Genomic DNA, 21,083 nt, shown 5'->3' with positions numbered 1-21,083 from the left:
ACATGATGGACACTCTGCCCCATCTCCAAGGTGGTTGCATATACAACTAGTGTAGTAAGTAGTAGAAGATTGACAATTTTTTAAATTTGAAACTGGACCATGACTGGCACTGCTTATGGTCACCCAGAAAACCCTGCATTTGAATAAGATACCATCATGTAACATATGACTTAGGTCACAGATAAAATTAGATTGCAAATCCAACAGTAACAGTACACACACTGTTAATTTTCACCATTATTGTAATGGGACCTATATTAAATTACTGTGGGGAATCTTCCCAGAGCACTTTCTAGAGCTTCCTCTTCAAAGCTGACTAAAATTCTTTTTCACTTATGGAAATCAATTCGAATAATTTGAATCTTACAGGAGAAATTCACAGGCATTAGGCAAGTAAAGACAACAATGAGAAGGGCTTATAAACAGCTTTTTTTTTTTTTCCTGTGAACTTAGTCCATACAAAACAGGGCTTTCCTTTGACAGTTTTTTTTTCCCCTGTTAACTCACAGCCATCTCTGCATTGACTGATTGCTGGAAGGTTTCTTCTGTCCTGCTGGTCCTCATTTCAGCTTCATGTTCCTTCTTCAAAAGCAGGAAGCTTTCAGCACCTTGTCTTACTTTAATTTTCCAAAATTCCCCACCATTCAAAGCCAACCCACCAACATAGTCAGTACTTTTGCTGTGAAGTACCAACTTCCCCATTTTCCATTGGGTTTTCATGTCACTCACCAGCTTTCAGAAGGGTTTTGCAGAAGTCCACAATCAAAGGTACTATTTTAATGCAACTGTGTCATAAGGAATGCTCATTCTGCGCCACTTCACGGAAGTTGTCTGCAACTTTAGTGACTTCACAACCTCATTCAAAGCACTTATTGGATGGCTGTATGAAATTCATATATATTGTTCTTATGCATTGCTTGCATTAAGCAATTTCAGACAGGAATAGGAAGCATTAATTTGATACACCATAAGTAAGGCATTTCAATCAGACAGAGAAACACACAATGCATTGCATGAGCATCACTGCTATTCTTAATGATTATTGTACAATATTCTGAAAAGGTAAAATAGCAATGACTTTCTCTGAGGCTGAGATTTGGCCAACCACTGCATTTGACCTACACTGTTTATATTGACCAAAGAGTTATTCAAATAATTTGTTGTCTTTTGTGTGTTTTCTGGCATCTAATACAGCTTTGAGCAAGTGCACAGCAATTTTTAAAAGCAAATGATGATTGTTTTAGATGAAGACACAGAAGAGGCTGTTCAAGATGGTTGATGAAACACTAATTTTCCACTAGCAGTGCAAGCCAGGAGTCGTAAAAAATGTTAAAAATTTAATAGTTCAAGTATATAAAACAAAAAGCTGGGGGAGAAACTCTCATTTGCTTAACTCTTTCAGGCTCTCTTTACATCCAGTCTTAGGAGTCAATATTTGCATCAGAGCATGAGGTTCACTTGTCCCCAGGCATTAGGAAAAAAGAAGCTCTATGGATAGGTATTGCTCCTAAAAAACATTTAGTTTGACAAAAGACAGTCCAACCAATGTTTTCATCTGTGAAGAAAGACTAACACGAAGCAGCATGACAGTTCCTAAAGAGCAAATGCAGTGGAAGATACAGAAATGGAGGAGAATCACTGAGTATGAATAAACAAAGCAGCAAGAGATAGTGATATATGAAAAATATGTGTCAGGGAATTATCCCTAATTCTTTGGATAATTATAGCTGCTGAGCAGAAGGGCTGAGCACCCCAGGCCCAGCTGATGTTCATGAGGGACCCTGCTACTCCCTCTCCCTAACAAAGCAGCTTGCTGTTTATAGGGCTTAAAGGAAAGCAAACGATTCTCGGTACCTCTCTCCAAAAGTAGCAAATGCACATTTTAAAATTAATTAGGACAAGCTGAGCGTTTCCCAGCTTGAGAGATTTATATAAATATTTTAGGCCCTCTATCTGGCAGGTTTTGGGTGAATTGATGTAGCAGAAGAGCAAGGAAAGACCACGAAAGGGAGATTGTTCTAGCACTAACAGGAACTGTGGGGCCCACACTCCAGGTTTCTCCTTTTCCATAGGAAATAAGCACCTAAATTACATTTCATTGCTCCTATAGACCTCTATGTTCTCCACTGTGTTTTCTCTCTTTTCAGCTAATATGGAAACAGAATCAGACATGGCAGTGATTTGCCTTCTCTGGCATAATTACAGGCATATCTATTCCTGTGTGTAAATTAGTTTACAGCTCTGCTGCGTGTTCTACAAGAGCTGAGACGAATGGAAAACAGAATAAAATTAAGAAAAAATAAAATTACTGGTAACATCATAAATTACCCAAACGGTGTTGATGTGACAAAATTAAACAAGAGAGACATTGATTGACAGGTTTTAGTCAGATATTTATTCTGGGACATGATTAACAGCCAAACGTACATTTTGACAAGGATGTCAGTACAAGGATAGCTTTTAAACTGCAACTAGATTTTATTTTATTTCTTTGATTACTTTTCAAACAGTTTAGAAATGGGTCCATATTCATACTTCCAATAATGATGATCACGGGGACTTGTCAGATTTGGTGATATACTCCATAAACATGCAGATAGGACCCTAAAGTTTACTTGACTAAGATCTTATTTAGATAACATGCTCTACAGCAAAAGTAACACAGCCATTTACCTTCTAGGATCTGGCAGTGCCCTGAAATGCTACTACTACTCAGAACAATGCAATATCATGCATCTGAATGTAGGAACTTGAAAATAACATTGGAATTACCTCTTTAATTTCTTTGCAGTTTGCAAAAGGCAGCACAAAAACATGTGAATTTCTTAAAAGCTTTGGGAATGCTGTGAATCATGCACCAGATAGACTGCTTTTCATTCTAGCAAATATCAATTAAAGCTTTTTCTCCTCTTATTTCCCATTCCCAATGAAAGGAAGACATTTTCCCATTTGAGAAGTTGTCAGGGGAAGGGTGACTGTTCTGCTCAGTGAAGTGTTCTCAAGTTCAAATGAGCAAGTTGAGCCTGTTAACTTATTCCTGGTTATTGACAGACTGAAGTATACAACTATGATTCGTGTCAAGTATTTCCAAACTATCTCCACTGTTGATTCAAGCTATTTGTATAGAGATCCAAAAATACCTCCTCTTCACCCCACTCACCATCTTTCTGTCTTTACTTAACAGCTGTTGCAAATGACAGAAGTTCCAGTTCAAAAAGTGCCAGCAGGCTTGGGTATTTTAAAAGTAGATGAGGCACAAGTATACTTATGCTTCATTTCTTGGACATAATAACTGTTGCCCTTAAAAAATTCTTCTGCATAGTTACTTCTATTAGTTGCTTTTTTACTAGTTTCTTATAGAACTCTATAAATTATTTTCAAGGGTATGTTTTGCCAGGGAAAGTAGTCCTGGTTGTCCAGAGATGTATTCCAAAATAAAGAAATCTTGCTTATTTATTCTCTCTTTGCGTGGAAGTTGATCAAGCAGTTTTGGTAATCTTCCAGGATAATTTGTAAAAATTCTTTATATTCTTCATAGTTCTCTGCATTTATATATGGAGAGACCTGAGTTTCATTTCTATTGTTGAAAATACCAGCACTCTTTTAAGCATTTACGTTTTGAGGGTGATTATAATTTTTCTTTTGTTCTCGATTCCTCTTTTATCTGGTCCTACAATACTAACTGGTAATGTAAAAAATGCAAGTGAGATCATTACTAACCAGGAAAATATCAGTGCTCTGACATTTAAAAACAAAGAAGTCAGTCTTCTTAAGTTCTCTCATCTTCTTCATGATGTGAATGCTCTAATTGATGGAAATGTTTGATTATGGTAATATTTAATTACTTAGAAAAACTTTACACACAGACAGAGCCAAGTATCCCAGTGAGATAGAAGGCAGTGGATAATGGTATCAGAACCATATTAGAATAAATCTGTAGGTGTTTGAGAAATCCTGAAGAGAAAACAGATATAATTAAAATAACTGTTAACTCTTCAGCATTAGGTAATGTTATCTTAACAGGATTAAATACTTTAGTGTGAAAAAATGTTTCCATTTTTTCAACCTTTTAAGTTTCCTATTTCTTCATCTTCTCTCGTTGCCCATCTGCCTGTGTCTTTCCTTACTCAACTCCTGTTCCTTCTAACCTTTCCATATGATTTTGCAGAACTGTAGGATCATGATGTATATCTGCCATGTGTTTTGCCACCAGAAGAGGGAAGAGTCCAGATTGTGTTCTGAAAAAGGAGGAAAAATGGGAGACTTCATCCACAGCTTCTCTCTACCTCAAGTTTTTAAAAGCCCTTGATGCATGAGGGAATTTACTGATGGTACCTTGGGTCTGTTTCCAAGCCAGTATTAAAACCTTGCTCACTCAAGGGACAGGTCAGCAGGGAGAATAAACTGAACCCCTCCAGTGCATGCTGTGCCAAAGGAACAAAGGGAAAAGCGAACCTTTAACCATGACCATGGTGAATCTTGATGGTCAGCATCACTGCATTCCTAGCACACTTTCCAGCACCCGAGTGTCATCTCCTAGAATTCACTTTTTACTTCTGAAATCCTGTTTGATTTTTTTTTATTTTTTATTTTTTGATTTTTTATTTTTTGATTATTTTTTGATTTTTTATTTTTTGATGATTTTTTGATTTTTTATTTTTTGATGATTTTTTGATTGTTTTTGATGATTTTTTGATTGTTTTTTATTTTTTGATTTTTTATTTTTTGATTTTTTATTTTTTGATTTTTTATTTTTTGATTTTTTATTTTTTGATTTTTTATTTTTTGAATTTTTTTTTTTTTGATTTTTTATTTTATTATTATTTTTTTATGTTTTTATTTTATTATTATTTTTTTTATTTTTTTTGATTGATTTTTTTTTTTTTTTTTTTTGTAATTCCCCTCACATCTAGGAATGGAAATATGCAGGAATACTGTGTGTTATGTTCCTTTGTCAAACTGCAAAGTGGCCTGGACTGTTCACTTTCCCTTTAGAAAGGGGTATTTCTCAACAAAGAGTTGTCCCATTTCCAAATCCCATAACAGCAATCACTTCTCACCAAAAAGGAAACATACCATCATTTATTTCTACGTATATCAAACATGAATATTCCCAGCAATATTGTTCCTTAACCTCTTTGCCAAGTAGCAATTTTTAAAACACAGAAAAATTTTAGTCAAGTCCCCCATAATGTCCTTTGTATTTGGAGGGTCATTGTAGACCATAAGAATTTAATCTGGGAATGTCTTTTAAAATACCAGAAGCCCTGGCAAAACAGTGAAATATACTAAACTGTGGTACTTCTGAATCACTGGGAGACAACCTATCCAGCACAATGTCTTTGATGACCACAAATTCTCAAGGATGCAAACTTGTTCATTAATATTTAAATGGCCCAGCAACTGGCTCACAAATACTCATGTGTGGCTTTATTATTTTTGATCCTACATTATCCAAAGTTTTCATGGTGGGATGACGTTATTAAGCTCTGAAGACCCTGCTGCAATTATAAAAATGCAAAAGAAAGCAGCCTTAGGCAATTTCTATTTGCTCTTTCTTTATTAAACTTTTCCAGCTTAAGAAGATAAAAATATAGCAGTTTGCTCGCGCAGAATTCTTTTAGTCTGCAAAGCAAAATTTTCCCTAAAGCCAAAAGCTTCAGGCTAATGCTGCCAGCCAATATTTGCCCCAGAGGGAAACACAAACAAGATGATTTATAAGTGTGTTGGGTTTTTTAAAACTCAGCAGAAAAATTAAGCCTGTTGAAACTGCCCCATTTTGATAGTGGAGGAAAAATACCAGGAGAGATTACAAGTTGGAGTCACAATTTACTGAAAAAATTGCAATAAACATAATGATATTAATGAAAAACTGTGTAAAAGAAAGAATGGTTTGCCTATGAAAAGATTACTCACCACCAAAAGATGTCACCTGACCCCACAGGGACAAAACCAAAGTGGCAGCTGTTCCCAGACAATGAATAACACCTATTTTTTTGGAACTCCTTCCTATTTCTCAAATGCACCTCTTCATCTAGAGCAATGATCCAGGTTCCAGCACATGCAGACATTTAGGGGTGCCTTGGCTAAGAAAGCAGGGTCAAATTGCCTGTTCTCTGATATGTTGGCATCTATAGAAATGGTATGAAAACAGATGTGATACTTTTTAAGCCTCTAAATTTGGTGTTTGTCTCAAACTTCCACCAAAATGAAAGAATGGATGAGCTGGGCATGTGTTATATTGATATATAAACTCAGAGTCTTCTGTGTATTGTGCTTGCATGTAACTGTCAGATAAACTGCAGAGCAAATTGTGAAATATATTAATTTTAAATACAAACTTTCTCTCTTCTACCAGCAGGTGCCCTACTTAATATCTTTTCTTTATACCCCTTGTGACTGAATGGATTGCATCACTGGATTCCTTGTAAGCTCATCCTTTTCCCTGCCAGACTGACAGGTGAAAATCAGCTGTGGAATTCCTTGTCAGGCAGTGATGGCCATGCAGGTGTACCCCATAAGCCTTCTAGGGAGAAGGCGAGCTCCCAGGTGTGTGTCTGTGCCCCTTTGGTCTAAAAGTCACATTGTCAAATACATTTAAACTATAAAGCACAAATGTTGTGCTCCCTCAATGCGCCCGTGGTCTCCCTGTGATGGTTTGACAGGTGCCCAAATGCCAGAGAAATCAGCACAGGAAAAACAGAGCTTGAAACAAAATGTCACAACACGCAGAGAAAGTGAAGCTGAAGGGTGAATGACACTACTCAGTCCCCACCAGGGGCTCTTATTTTTAAAGCTTTGTGCTTGAGCTGAAGGGCACAAAACAGTTTAAAAAAAAAATGAAATTATTATACCCCACTTTTCTTTAATGTAAGCCTGTACAGAGCGATATATCTAAAGTAATTTCAAAGTAAGAAAGAAGAAAGGAATGAGAACAGAGTTTGGTAGATAGGGAATAAGTGTGTTCAAAGCAAAGCCTTCTTATCCAAATGAAGAGAAATGAGGAAGCAACAGCAAAGAGAGAAGTGCTGTGCTGTAGCCAGATCTACTTTGACTCAGCTTATTTTCTCCATCACTGCAGAGGGAGAGCTGCACCATCAATCACAGTCAGCATGACTTTTTCCTGTTAAAAACACAACTTGTCAGGCAGGTAACTAAATGCAGAATATTCTTCAGCAAGGTGTCGTAGGACAAGAATTTACACGTTAGGCATGACTTTCACAATAAAACAATTAATTGCTCAGGTTCTCATGGCTTCAGATAAAGCTTTGAGGGCAATTTGCCAGCAGCCATTCCCTGAGCCTAAATGAGCTGAAACTTCATGGAAAAGTGTGAACTTTATGGCAAGGGGGACTGATTGTAACAATACATTTCCAACAACATCAAACTTCCCCCATTAGAATTAATTAATAAGGTGCAGAACAGCCAGTATTTGCTGAGTAACTTCCATCAAAACTTCCTTCACATCCCGGGGTGATGAGAAGGGTATCATTTGTTGCAGGCAGCAGGCATCAGCTGTTGTGAAATTGCTTTTCTGAGGGATTCATCTGTGCAGCTTGGAACAGGACTTTTGAAAGCTGAAGTGGTGAGCTCGGAGAGGTGGGATTGTTCTGGGAGATCCCTCTGCAGGAAGTAGGAGGAGAAAAAAAGGTGTTATAATGCAAATTTTCTTTAGGGTTTTGCAAATCCACGCTGCAGGCATTTTGTTTTCAAGGGTTTCTCTTTCACTGTTGAGTTCTATGTCTTCAAGCCAGGATTTTCCTCTCCAAGAAATCTCAGGCTGATTCTTGAATAATGAGGGGATTTCTTGTTTTTTCCAGCAAAGACTCAGAACTAATACAAAAGTTACAAACACCTTTCTTATATTTGGTGGCCAGAATTGTTTTAGGAATAATTCCATGAAGGTGAATTGTCCTTCTTTGATGACATTTGCAAGGCTGTAAATAGTGTAGAAAATGCTGATATAGAATTTGGAACCTCTTCACAGGGACCTGAAACATTCCTCTGCAAACTGTTACTTCTAGGAGCAAATTCAAACTACACAGGATTTTCTAAAATAGTTTTTAATATTATCAGTGAGATCATGATTCAATAATTATTTTCCTCGGCACAGAGTACTTCCGTGGGCCTTATATAAAGGAAAAGTTCTGGTCTGTATAATTAAATTACAGTTTGCCCTCATAATAATTCTGAAAACAACATCTAATATCTGTTTAAAAGAATCCTCAGGTATTTCTTGTATCCTGAATATGCAAAAATTTTACCCCATTCCAGATGTTCATTAGGTTCACTAAAAAGCCACTTTCATTTAGAAGGTATTAAAAGCATCAAGATCATCATTGCTATGATATTTTTTCTCTTAGTCTTTCAAGACACTCATAAAATGTCTTACAGGGTTTTTCACTTCCACATCCAAATGTGAACTCACACAAATAGATTTAATTTTGTAAAGACTGACTTTCCAGCCAGATCACTTCCTGCTTAGTGAGTGGAAGCAGGAGTTTAATGACTTAGTTGTTTTATTTTAATGAGGTATACCACCTTAAAAAAAAAATTAAAATATCAACAGCTCTGCCTTCATTTCCAGTAAAACCTCAAAATGGGGTTTGGAGTACTTGCACTTCATATTGCATTTGCAAACATCTTAAACTGGGCATGACACAAAATTTATGACTGATGGGGCCACAGTCAATCTCATGCAATAAATACAGCTCCCACATATATTAACCTGTCTGCATGAAAGAATTTTTAAGTTTTAAGGCGCAGGATTTTATCAGCAACTTGTTGCTTCCTTCTCACCTGCTACAAGATATCCATGCTCTGAGAGGGCCTTGAGAAAGGGAATATCCCAAACTTTGAACATCTTGAGTTTCCAGTGTATTTGTCAAACCTGAAAGTGAAAAACACTAAAGAATGAACATGGAAATTCATGCCATGAGAATTTCTTCCCTCCCAACATTTTGGGTTCGAAATGCAGTTTTACTTGTTTGTTTATTTGCACGTGCCATTGATAGTAGTGGACTGAATGATGTAGTGGACTGAATGTTGTAGCAAAAGGGAAAACATCCATTTTTGCTGTCACCAATAATTTTGAAACTGATGAAATGTGTATCTGGCTTGTCTTCCCACTCCATCTCTTTAAACAGAGGAAGGACACATGAAAAAGAGAAAGAATAAATTTTAAATTCCCTCTTTGTTATGAAATCCACATTATGTAATAGATCTGATTTATAACAGATCTGTTTAAAATCAGTGTCAAGGACAGCATGGGCATAAAGCAAGGCCTCAAATGTCATCTTGCTTACCAACCTAAACTAACTTTAGCAAAAAAAGTTTTATTACCTGGTTTATCTTAGAACCTGGACTTCAACATCCTCATGTGAGCCCAAATTCTGACATACTTCACAAGCTGTAACACTTTATTGCACACAGTGTAATATTGGTGAAGGTGAGATCTGAAGCTTGTGTAGTTCTGGAGACGATAAATACCCAACCAAGACATCCAGACCACGTTTCCATTGAAGGAAAAGGGTGAAATTCTGCACCAAATGAAATGGCAGCCAATTACTGATATCACTGCTTTTTCTTTTCTCCTTATCTAATCTGCCTGGTTCTTTAATGCTTAAAAAAAGCCCTAATGGCAATATAACATTGGAAGTAATTTTTAAAGGTATTTAAAGTTACCTTTTATTCTTTTTACATTTTTCTTTTTACTTGCCTCCCAGACCCAAGCTGCCACCACCATTTTTGACCATTTGAAGTGTTTATTCTCTGCTTTCTCTTTTTTTTTTTTTAAATCTGAAATATTTGATTATAAAAAGAATAATGAAAATAATGATTATGGTTTTTTCAAACCCTTGTTCATAAAATTCTTTCATGCAGACAGGTTAATATATGTGGGAGCTGTATTTATTGCATGAGATTGATGTGGCCCCATCAGTCATAAATTTTGTGTCATGCCCAGTTTAATATGTTTGCAAATGCAATATGAAGTGCAAGTACTCCAAACCCCATTTTGAGGTTTTACTGGAAATGAAGGCAGAGCTGTTGATATTTTAATTTTTTTTTAAGGTGGTATACCTCATTAAAAGTAAACAACTAAGTCATTAAACTCCTGCTTCCACTCACTAAGCAGGAAGTGATCTGGCTGGAAAGTCAGTCTTTACAAAATTAAATCTATTTGTCCTGTTTGATGAAAAATTCTATAACAAAATCACAGAGAGATGAAAAAGGATTATTCAAGAGTCCAAACTTGGATTTGAAAGTTCCAGAATGTTCACACTGTAGAAATGATCAACTTAATAATTTAATTTAGGAAATCTAATATGCTTCTTTCCATTTCTATATTTTCTAAAAGATATACCAAAGATGAAACAAAATGAAAAAGGAAGAGAAGAAAAGAGGAAAAAAGGAAAACACCAAAGGAATTTGTGCAGGAATAATTATTGAGAATGCTAAACAGTCTGTACCAATCTCGTGCAGTGTTTTATTATTTAGAGAGACACGAGGTCAACTTTATTTATATCTGGCTTGCAAAAATGGGTGGAGAATTACCCACAGAAGCACAGGCTGATGACATGAATATGTGCAAGAATTGACTTGTGACTGTCAAAAATAGTTGCAATTTTATTTCAAGGTGTCTCGCCCTGGTCTTTATTCCCTGTGACACCAATTTTGAAACATTTCCACAGGCAGCTTTGTCTTTCCATTTTTAATTCTTCAAAAGCTTTTTCAGGCTCACACTGATACTCATCTTTTCTGGTCGCTCTGCTTTAGATTGCAATCAAGGAAAAAATGAACATTTCCTTGCAAAAAAAAAAAAAGACTCTGTATAAGGTACACATGCAAAGGACAATAGCACTTAAGAGAAATGAATGAGAATCAGACATCATTTGCTCAAGGAGGCTTTTAAAATCTCCACTTAGGACTGTCACCTTGACAAACTGCGTTCCAAGTTCAAAGATTTTTATGTAGTCAGGTCTCCTGTAATGAGACTTTCACAGGCATTTTGAAGAACTAGAGTAAATTACTCACTTTTCCCCCTGTAAAACACAGCTGGAAAATGGTAATGAATCTTTTGATATGGATTCCATTAACTAAATTCTTATTTTGGTTTAAAAAAATAGTTATTCCAATTCCTAATCATGCCTTTTGCAGCTGTTTTGTGGATATACTCATTGCACATATTTTACTTTGATTGTCTATTGTAAGTGCCAAGGTTAATATTTCAGGTTTACATTAACTGCAAGTGTTTCATGTTCAAATTAAAGGCATACCTTATGTACAATTTAGAACCTATTTTAGCCTTTAGAATAAATAGAATAAATGTTGGAATAATACATACCCTCTGGGCAGCACTTAGCTACTTCTGACTGACTGCTTCATGATGAGCCAGGTTTTTGACAACTTGGTTGGTGACCTATTAGGGAATTTCTTTAACTTGATTTTAATGGTAATGAAAACTATTAATTTTTGTTTCTTACTCTGCTTCAGAGTATTTCTTTTCCTGCATTTAATAGGTTTCAACAAAGTCAGAAAATTGAATATTTGAAGAACTCCAGGGCTTTTACAGAGATGAATGAAAGTATGGGATTTTGGTGCATTTTTTAAAATTTGTAGTTTATAAATGTGTATTTATGTGTATTTAATAAAATTTATATGTTAGAAGAAGTTTTATGATCTTCACAGACTTTGATTAAGGTGTAGGTCTTATTATACAGAATTTACATCAGCTAAATAGCAGATTCCAGGGAGCTGAAGCCATCAACAACAATGCTGGATAAGAAAAACTATGCTGCTGGTGTGGGAATAAATGGAGATCTGTGGCACAATGGTGGCTTTTCCCCCTGGATTCAGTTCAAAAGTTGGCAATATCACACTACAAACCTCTGGTACTGCTCCTGCTTTGGCCCTGGGAATCAGCAACACTTGTGTACACGGGAGATGGAGGTGTGTTACAATATCCATTTATTTTGGATGATGATTGTTGTAATTACAATAATTATTATAATGATAAAAATATTTTTTAAAGAAAGAATCACTGACTGCTGAAAATAGCAATTTTGACATTTCCCCTGCCTGTGCTGTTTCTGGACAGGGGAGCAGGCAAGTCACGACACCACCCTGCCTTTTACCAGAAGGAAAAGAATCAACACTTCCACAGCAAAGAATGTAGCAGGAAAAAGACCATTGAGTCTGTGCTAATTTTTGTCAGAAGGATGAATTAGCTACAGGCCTGTAACATTGGACTTTATCATCTTGGAGTGTTTTTGACCCTTAGTAATTCTATGATTTCTCTGCCTTCTCCTCACTTCCTTTTGTTAAATACCCTGATCTTCCTTGCCTGAGCACCTTCACTGCAGCTTTCAGCTCACCACTTACACAAACTCCTTCCCTTCCTTTTCTCCTGCTTCACATGTCAAACAAATCTTGGGGAAAATTGCTTTCAGACCCTCTAATCTTTTTATAAGTGGAATCATGAGGGCAGGCATGGCATCACAGGAGTTACAGGAAGGGGACACTACTAAACTCAAATCACAACTTTCCAAAATAACGCATGTCATATTCATTTTAATGTTTACAAAAAGCCAATATTATAATATGCATCTGTAACAACCACACATTGAAAGAAAGATCCACCAGTGCAGGATGGCTTTAATGACTCTGCAAGGCTTTAATAAGCCAACAGCTAAGTACAGGTTCAGTCTCCCTGCCCTGGGAGGACCTCATTCCACAGAGCTCCCAGTGCTGGCAAAACCAGCCCTTTGGAAGAGCTCTTGTTTTTCCAAGCTCAGTGCCCTCCTCTGTTTCCCCCTAGAAAAGCAACTGGAAAAATGATCTGGAATTAAGGGCATCCACAGCAAATCCCCAAGCAGCACTCTGGGGAGTTCCTGGCATGCCCCTCCTCTCTACAGGGCATTCAAAGGAATTCTGATCCCAGATGCTGCACACAGCCAGCAATTCTGGGCTGATTTGGAAAGTTTATGCCTAATCTTGCCTGGCATTAACATTTTTTACATCTCCTGACTTGCTAGAAAAACAAGATTACACCGAACATTTGTTACCTGGAGTCAATGAGGATATTACTTGGTCACACAAGGGCAAATCCTCTCATTTCAATTCTGGCAAGGAAATGGATTAATGTCTTTATCTTCACAGAGTGAAACACAAATATTTAATTCTGGTTTTCATGTTATCATCTCACATGCTTGGCTTTTTGAGATCAGTCACCAGGATAAAAATAAAAAGGATGTACCCACAAATGAGAATAAATATTCACATTGCTTCATGAATATGGAGAGCAATGACAAAAAGGAGACATCAAAAGCCTCACAAGATTTTCTGTCTTTAATAATTCAATTTTTGCAGCAAAGTCAGTTAGTGGTTGGAAAATAGCAGGTTCAAATGCTGTAGACTGAGCAAAGGAAAAATGTCTGCTACTATTTTGTTTGCAATCAAACACAGATTTTACAGTACAAATCAGGTTTACAGATGGCTTTACAAGTTTACAGGGTTTCCATGATAAGAGGAGCCCCAACTTCCCGCACTGATAGATTTTTCTAAATATTCTTCAACATTTCAATGAACCTTTATGTGCTACAAAACTTTCCAGTATATGATCTTAGTTTACTGACTTTTCCTTTAAGTCAGAAAGTTGACTTTGCAAGAAGTATGGAAGCCTGAAGCAGCTGGTGATGCTTCAGACAGAGGGAAAATGTCACATTAAGGTAACACAGATATAAATGTCCACCTGGTGCTGTGCAGAGCAGTGACAAGGTCTGACAAAGGCAGCTCTTGGGCATCCTCAGGTGGAGAACACTGTCTAATCTGGAAATGGTAATTCCTGTGTTTGAGTGCTAATGACCACTCTCTCTCACATGGTAGAAGGAAGTTCAGGGTTACAACATCCATAAAAAAGGCATAAAATAATCTCAAAACCTGTTCAGTTAATACTGAGGGCTTCAGAATGAAGATGTTAACTGTGTTCTGAAAAGTACTACTTCCATGTGGGACATAAAAAAGGAAGAGAAGTAAATAGATTATGAAAGCATGAGTAGAACTTTCCTATGAATTACAGAGAAATTTCAATTACAGTAAAAATTCCATTGCTAAAAGCAAGAATTGGCCAAAATACCCATAAATTTAGAATCCTGTCTGTCTTCCTAACCTGAGACAGCATACCATTTCAAGAAACCACCAAGACCTTTTTGCCCAGAGAAGTTGTGGCTGCCCCGTCCCTGGAATTGTTCCATCTAAATTCTATTTAAAGAGATAAATTATATTGATTGCAATGATAGCCAGTATGAAATATAGCATGAAATTTCCCAGGTAAACATTTTCCCTCGACTGTATCAGATGAAAGATACTGTAAACTAAGTGATGAATGAACACAGCAACTTGACTGTAATATTAATTGCAGGTGCAGGTAAACCCCAGATGAAGTGCTGCTATCATATTAATTAGATAGATAATCATGATCTGTTTCTTTAACAAGACTTCCAGGTATGGAAATAAAACCCTGGATTCAGAAATTACTGTGAAAAAACAATTTTCATCTTTTATGACTATTTTCAGTTCTATACCGACTGTGGCCACATTTTGTAATTTTGCCATCATTTGCAGTGAATTTTGTCACTTATTACAGCTATTCCTCAGATTAGTCCATCACCCAATATGATATTTTTAGTGCACACAAAACCATGGTAGCTAAGCAACAAAAAAGAGGAAATTGGGGACTTGATGTTGTCTCAAAATGACCACATTTTATGCTTAACAGGTGTTTGAAATGGACCTTGCTCGTTAAATCCAGCCTGATTTCTGCTGGGTGACCAAAGTGTCTTCATTCACCTGATGGGCTGGTGTTAAAAACGTTACAGCTTCATGGTTTTGGAAGCTAAGTGTTTATTCCACACCCTGGCTGTCCCTCTGCAGTCTCTGGTTCCCTCCCAGCCTCCCTGGGAGATGGAGTTTCCATGGAGGGACTGATGTGGTGCCCCAAGCCCCGCATTCCCCCTTGGGGGAGCTGCCACCAGAAAAGAATAAATCAAATGTTAAAGAACTGTTGTAACCATGGTGGTCATCAATCCCCAGTGATACACACAGTGAGCTTACATTAGCTCAGCCAGTGGAACTTAAAATAACAAATTATGTAAATACAACAGGGTTAAGTCCTGCTTAAGAGAGAGAAAAAGACTTAACTCTCCTTCAGCCTAAATATCTGTCGATAGCATGTAAATCTAGCATCTTTACATTGATCTTAAAAAATTATCTGGATCAAGTACTTAGATGGAATGATATCTTCTACTTCTATGAAAGTATTTTTTTCATGCCATAAAAATATTTTTTTTTCTTAAAACAAACCCTCAGGCTTTTGAGAGTTTATAAGAACTCTCTCTCTAGGTACATATTACAAATACTTATAATTCAGATTGTTTGGGAGAAATTGGTATGAAAATCATGACCAAAGACTGAAAATCCTGGCTGAGGATAACCATGCTGTTTGTAGTCCGTATGCCAACAATACCATCAGTTTATGCATTACACTTTCATCCTGAATTGCTAATAATCTCATGATCATGAGGTTTGCTGGTCATGAAACTGCCTTAAAAGAATTTTCCATTTTTTTTCAATTTTAGCTGCTTCTGACAGCCACTAAAATCAATATTAATTCTGTTATTGTTAGAGACATTGCCTATAATTTATTTGATAGAAAAAGAATGAAAAAATAATTTTAGTCTTTATTCTATATGTGTACATTTAAAGACCTGCAATATTTATTTATAGCTTGTCAAGAAACAGTACTTAGCAATGTGGGTATGGATTACGAGAAAATGACACTATATAATTTAACATGAGCTTTTAGATAATATTTGTTGCCAGATCCTTTTCTACTTTGGCCACTCTTAAAAAGTATATTTTAGAGAACTGAGAAATTCTTGAGGTGTGCATTATCTATTTGGGTTTTTTTTGTAAACACAATCAAAATCTCACAGAAACTGTTGAAGGCTTCACTTTCTACAACAATTCTTTATTACATGCCAAGCTAAGAAACATTTTAATTTTTATTTTATCACTGAGCTATTCTTTTATCTCAATCACATGTCCAACCACTACCTATTTGAGACTGGTTCACTGACTTTATGTTGTAAAAGTATTGACTTTGCAATTCAGAGAGACTATTTCTCCATCTTGTGCTGCAAAACCAGATTCTTTCATACAAAATAACTGGAGTACACCATGAATAAAATAGACTTTAAAAATCCACCACCAAAATCAATCAGTGCAAAAAGAGGCAAACAAAGCTAATACAAAACAAAACAAGCAATTCCAAAACTTAAGTTTATCCCTATCTGATCCGAAGTTCCCTGATGTAATGTGAACACCAAATTCACTGTCAGTGCCACAAGAACTTGGCACTCGGGCTTACTGCAACCTGCACCAGGCTAAATTGAAGGTTATGTAGGACATTCAGTGTAAAAATTCCTTATTTATCATGGAGCAGTGTGATGCTTCAGTGTAACCAGTCGGTGTTAAAAGAAATCTCTTCAAGCAGGAGCACTGTCTTGGGTTGCAAATGCAAGATGCAGCTGGGGGTGTGTGCTGTATTCCCATCTGTCAGAGGTGGGGCAGTTATCCTCTGTTCATTGGGCAGTTTTCTTTATCTCTTCCACAGCCAATCCTCCCTCCAGGAGATCTCTGCTGTTCATGGGCCATTAATTATTAATTCTCTTCTGTTCATGGCCACTGAGTGTCCCTGCATGGCTGATAACATTCCATCATCCCATGGGGAGATGCTCTGCCCAGGGCAGGAGCCAAGCATTCCTACCTGGATCCAATCTGACCCTGGAACAGCACAGCAGCCTTTGCCCACTGCATTCCCAGAGGAGCAGCTTTCTTCTCCCTGCATTCCCAGAGGAACACCAGGCCCATCTCCAGCAGCCCTGGAGCTGCAGAGGAAAACTCCAGCCTTGTGCAGGATCCCTGCTCCAGCAGAACCACAGCTGGCACTGCAGGAGGGCTGCAGCCACCATGGAGTGGGACTGTGCCACCACCCTGACCCACAGGGGGTCAGCTCCTCTTGTGACTCTGGCCGTGTTGTTTTGTATTACTTCATTTTAATTTTATTTTTATTTTCTTCCCTAATAAAGAGCTGTTATTACTATTCCCATATTTTTGCCTGAGAGCCCCTTAATTTCAAAAATTATAATAATTCGGGGGGGGGTATTTACATTTTCCATTTCAGGGGAGGCTCCTGCCTTCCTTAGCAGACACCTGGCTTTTCCAACCAAGACAAACACAAAAGAGCATCTTGCTTAAAGCAGCTGAGTAGCCTTGGAATCCTCAACAAAACTGATTCATACTGATCCTATTCTCAGAGATTATCTACAGAATTGCATCGATGGAGACAAAATGCTAGTTAATAACAATTCACACTTAATAGTTTTAAAAATCAATGTAAAAGAAAGCAGACCACAAGAAATTATAGAGTTCATGCAGTTTTAAAACTCAAACAGGAAATCAACAAAAAATAATTTTGGGAAAAAGATAAATCCCTGTATTTCCCATAACATGGGAAAAAATAAAAATAAAAATATAATAAAAATTTTAAAAAATAACATGGAAAAATGCAGGAATACTAAAACATTTCTACTGTCCACAAACTCTTTTCTGTAAACAGCATGTGAGCAAAGAGTTTCAAACAGCTTTTTGAGCCAGCACTGCTGATGGCACATCTATCTTTTAGATACTGATTCCTGGCTTTGGGGTGGGGTAAAACAGGCACTTCAGCCAGTTCAAACATACACAAGTACTGCATCTCTATTACAAATGTGAATAGGTGTGTTTGGTAACTAATACTAATTATAGTGAGCACTCACCACAAGCATTTCTGCAAGTTAAGAACCAAATGCCATCAAAATAAATTATTTTTATACCCGCTGAATACAGTCAGTTGGCAAGAAGTATCCAGATGGATTGTTTGCCATAAGTAAAGGAAAAGGAGATGAATTCCTCTGCAAGAACACTGGCCATTTTGCAGCTTTTATTCTCCAAACTCTTTATAGAATAAATTGTGGGAAAATAAGGTTTATTTACTGGCACTATTGAGAGCATTCAGCTGAAAAGCTGCAAAACAGAACCAGAAAATATGTCATTTCTGAAATTGAAAGCATATCACATTTCAGACAATAACCTAATAAACAGGAAAATAATTACTTGAACTATGGGCTGCAATGGACAGTGATTTACATAAAAGGGCAGATAAAAATCTCAAGCCATCAGATGCATGGATGACCACTCAAAAGCTATAAATTTGAGGTCTGTGTTTCATGCTAATTGACATATTTTTATTGGACAGCTTGTCAGAAAAGTCACAGATATGTGTAGGCAACCACAAATGAAAAACCTAATTTTTGAAGGGTGCTTAACAGCGTTTAGAAATGATTTCAGTACAATACCAACCTCAGTAGCTGGGAAGACCCGGGGACAGATGGCTTTGGGACCTTGGAGCACATTTCATAGTATTATCTTGGAGTAATTTAATTAAGCAGCTACTATTCCTTGCAACAGAGCTTTTTAGAGGAATCCAAGCACAATGAAGTGGCATTTCTCTGCTTTCCTGCTGACACCCTGGCTCAGTTCAGAAGTGTGGACCAGAAAAGAGCAAGACATTTTTTCTCTTTCTCTCTGTTTCCGTGCTGCCCATCTGAAGGGTGTGAAGGGAAGGTGTACAAAGGCAGAAGGGCTGTGTAAATGCTCACTGAAATGCAAGAGATGGTGTGCATTGTAAACATTGTGTAAAACACAGGGGAATGAAGTCAGGGGCATCACTGTGTTCCAAGAGGCAAGGAAACAGAGGACAAAGAGACAACTTGAAGGGCCTCTAAAAAAGGCCATGGAAATCACCCCTTCCAAATTGGAAATACTCAATTTCCAGGCAAGAATAGATGTTTGCTAACAGGTGAGGGCCCTTTCAAAAATATGAAAGGTCTAGACATGAAAATGTTTGAAACCATAAACCAAAGCCTTGTCTCCACCATGTCAGACAGGGCTCAACCATGTTCCATCTGCTGACATGTAACAGAACTTTCCTCCTGCTGGCCTGAAATTACTCATTTTTCCAGCTCTAGGAAAGCAGAGAGAATTCAATTTGCACACAATTAATAAAGCTCCAGCATCACAGAGACAGAATTTCTATCTTCTCCCTCATTTTCCCACCTTCTGGCATCTGTCCTGGCTGGTATTGCCACTGGAATGGCACCTTTGGGTGGTCCAGGTAACTGCATTGGGAAGGGCATCAGTAAAAGAGAAAAAAAACAACCCATTTATCCCTTTTCCAGCTGCTGTTTTACTGGACTGCTTTCAACCTGAACAGGTTTAAGGGTGGCTGTGAGTGGAAAGTAATTTCCATAGATTATTTTTCAAAGAAAGTGATTTTAGACAGCAGGAGGAAATGATGAATCTTGCATGCAATTTACCCTCCTATGCCAGGAATAATGAAAACTAGGACAAGCTGTTCCACAGAAGGATTAGACACTTATCCAAGATTGGAAAACTGTCAGTATCTGTAAACATTTTCAAAAGTTTACACTACACCTGGGAATCTGACTCTTTTGAGTCATTTTGGCAGATATGCTCCTTTTCTTAGAATCCTTTGAAAAGGTCCAGGAGCTTCTAGTTACATCATTTGTGGGGTTTTTGCAAGAAAATTATTAAAAGGTCAAAATGTGTATCAGCAAATAAAATGTGGGAACAAATGAGAAGACTTAGCTTTACGGAGAGTGTTAATTATATCTTTGCAATATTTACAACAGATCAAGAAAGCAAAAGTGCTGGGTGTAGGTGGCAAGGTTTTGGCAGCTGGGGAGGTGTGTGGGGGGAGAGATCTCTGCAGAAATGCCAGGGACAGCCTTGGCAAGGACACAGCCAGCGGCAGCCACTCCCAGCTGCTTCCTCCTGCTCCACAAGCAAAACTGTGCCCAGGAATGGAGAGAAAAGGGGGAAAAATTTAAAAAAACAATACCAAGGTGAGAAAAGAGGTGTTCTATGTGTCAGAGCCAGGGTTTTAATTAATTTGGTTAGTTTTCCCCAAATCAAGTCTGTTTTGACCATGATCATAGTTGGTAAGTGATGTCCCTGTCTTTATTTTGACCCACAAGATTTTTTTGGCTTCTCTTGCCTGCCTGTCCTGCTGAGGAGAGGTTGTGGGAGAGCAGCTGGGTGGGAACCAGCAGCATGTCAAGGTCAAATTCCTCACAGCAAAAAATGTTCTTTCCCTTGTGAGCCTTTTCTTTTATGGTCCTTCTATATGTGCCACTATTGCCTTTGATTCCTTGGGGTTTTTTACCCACATTCCAAGTGCAGTATGCACCAGAGTGAGCCATAATCTTTCTAGCTGATGTAATGAAGGCAGGGAAGAAATGTCAGATTCAGTTCTGTGTGTATTGCCAGCCAAATTATTAGCATTGCGCTCCTTAGAAAAGCTAAGAATCTCTTTGTATGATAACAACATTTTTATCCTGTTGTTACTAATGCCAGTTAATATTTGCAATTTGCTGTGTAGCAGCAGTCAGAGAGAACACAGCTCACACACAGAGCCCTGTCGTGCCCCTCAGGCGAGTTTCACAAGTGACAATGTGTTATGTCTTTTGAAAAGAACAGCAGTTTTGCCAAGAAAACAAAACAAGAATGAGTCTGGCCAGCATTCAAAACATTCAAATCTCAGAGCAATTTTTTTTTTTTTGCAGCAGGTTGTGGCAAAAACAAACCCTCAAGACAACTTTGCACTTTCTGAAGCAGTCGCTCCAAATTTCCCATGCTAGCAGATGCAGTGAGTCAAAACCAATGTAAAGATCTCCACATGAAAGGTCAGCAAGCCTGCAATTACCACAAAGCTCTGCGTGGGTTGGATTTGTGCTCTACATTTCTTCTGATAAAGATTTTAGTAGCTGAGTCTTTATACACAGCTGCATCTTTAAAAGGCACTACTCACTGGAAAAATAATAATTATTTTGCTGCTCATGGTTTCACAATGCAGCCATTTTTTAACTGCTTGGCTTTCCAGATCAGTCCTACATTATTCTGCA

The sequence above is a fragment of the Motacilla alba genome, chromosome 8 (genome assembly GCF_015832195.1).
Source record: "Motacilla alba alba isolate MOTALB_02 chromosome 8, Motacilla_alba_V1.0_pri, whole genome shotgun sequence".
NCBI lineage: Eukaryota > Metazoa > Chordata > Aves > Passeriformes > Motacillidae > Motacilla > Motacilla alba.
Note: the sequence above shows the minus strand (reverse complement) of the source record.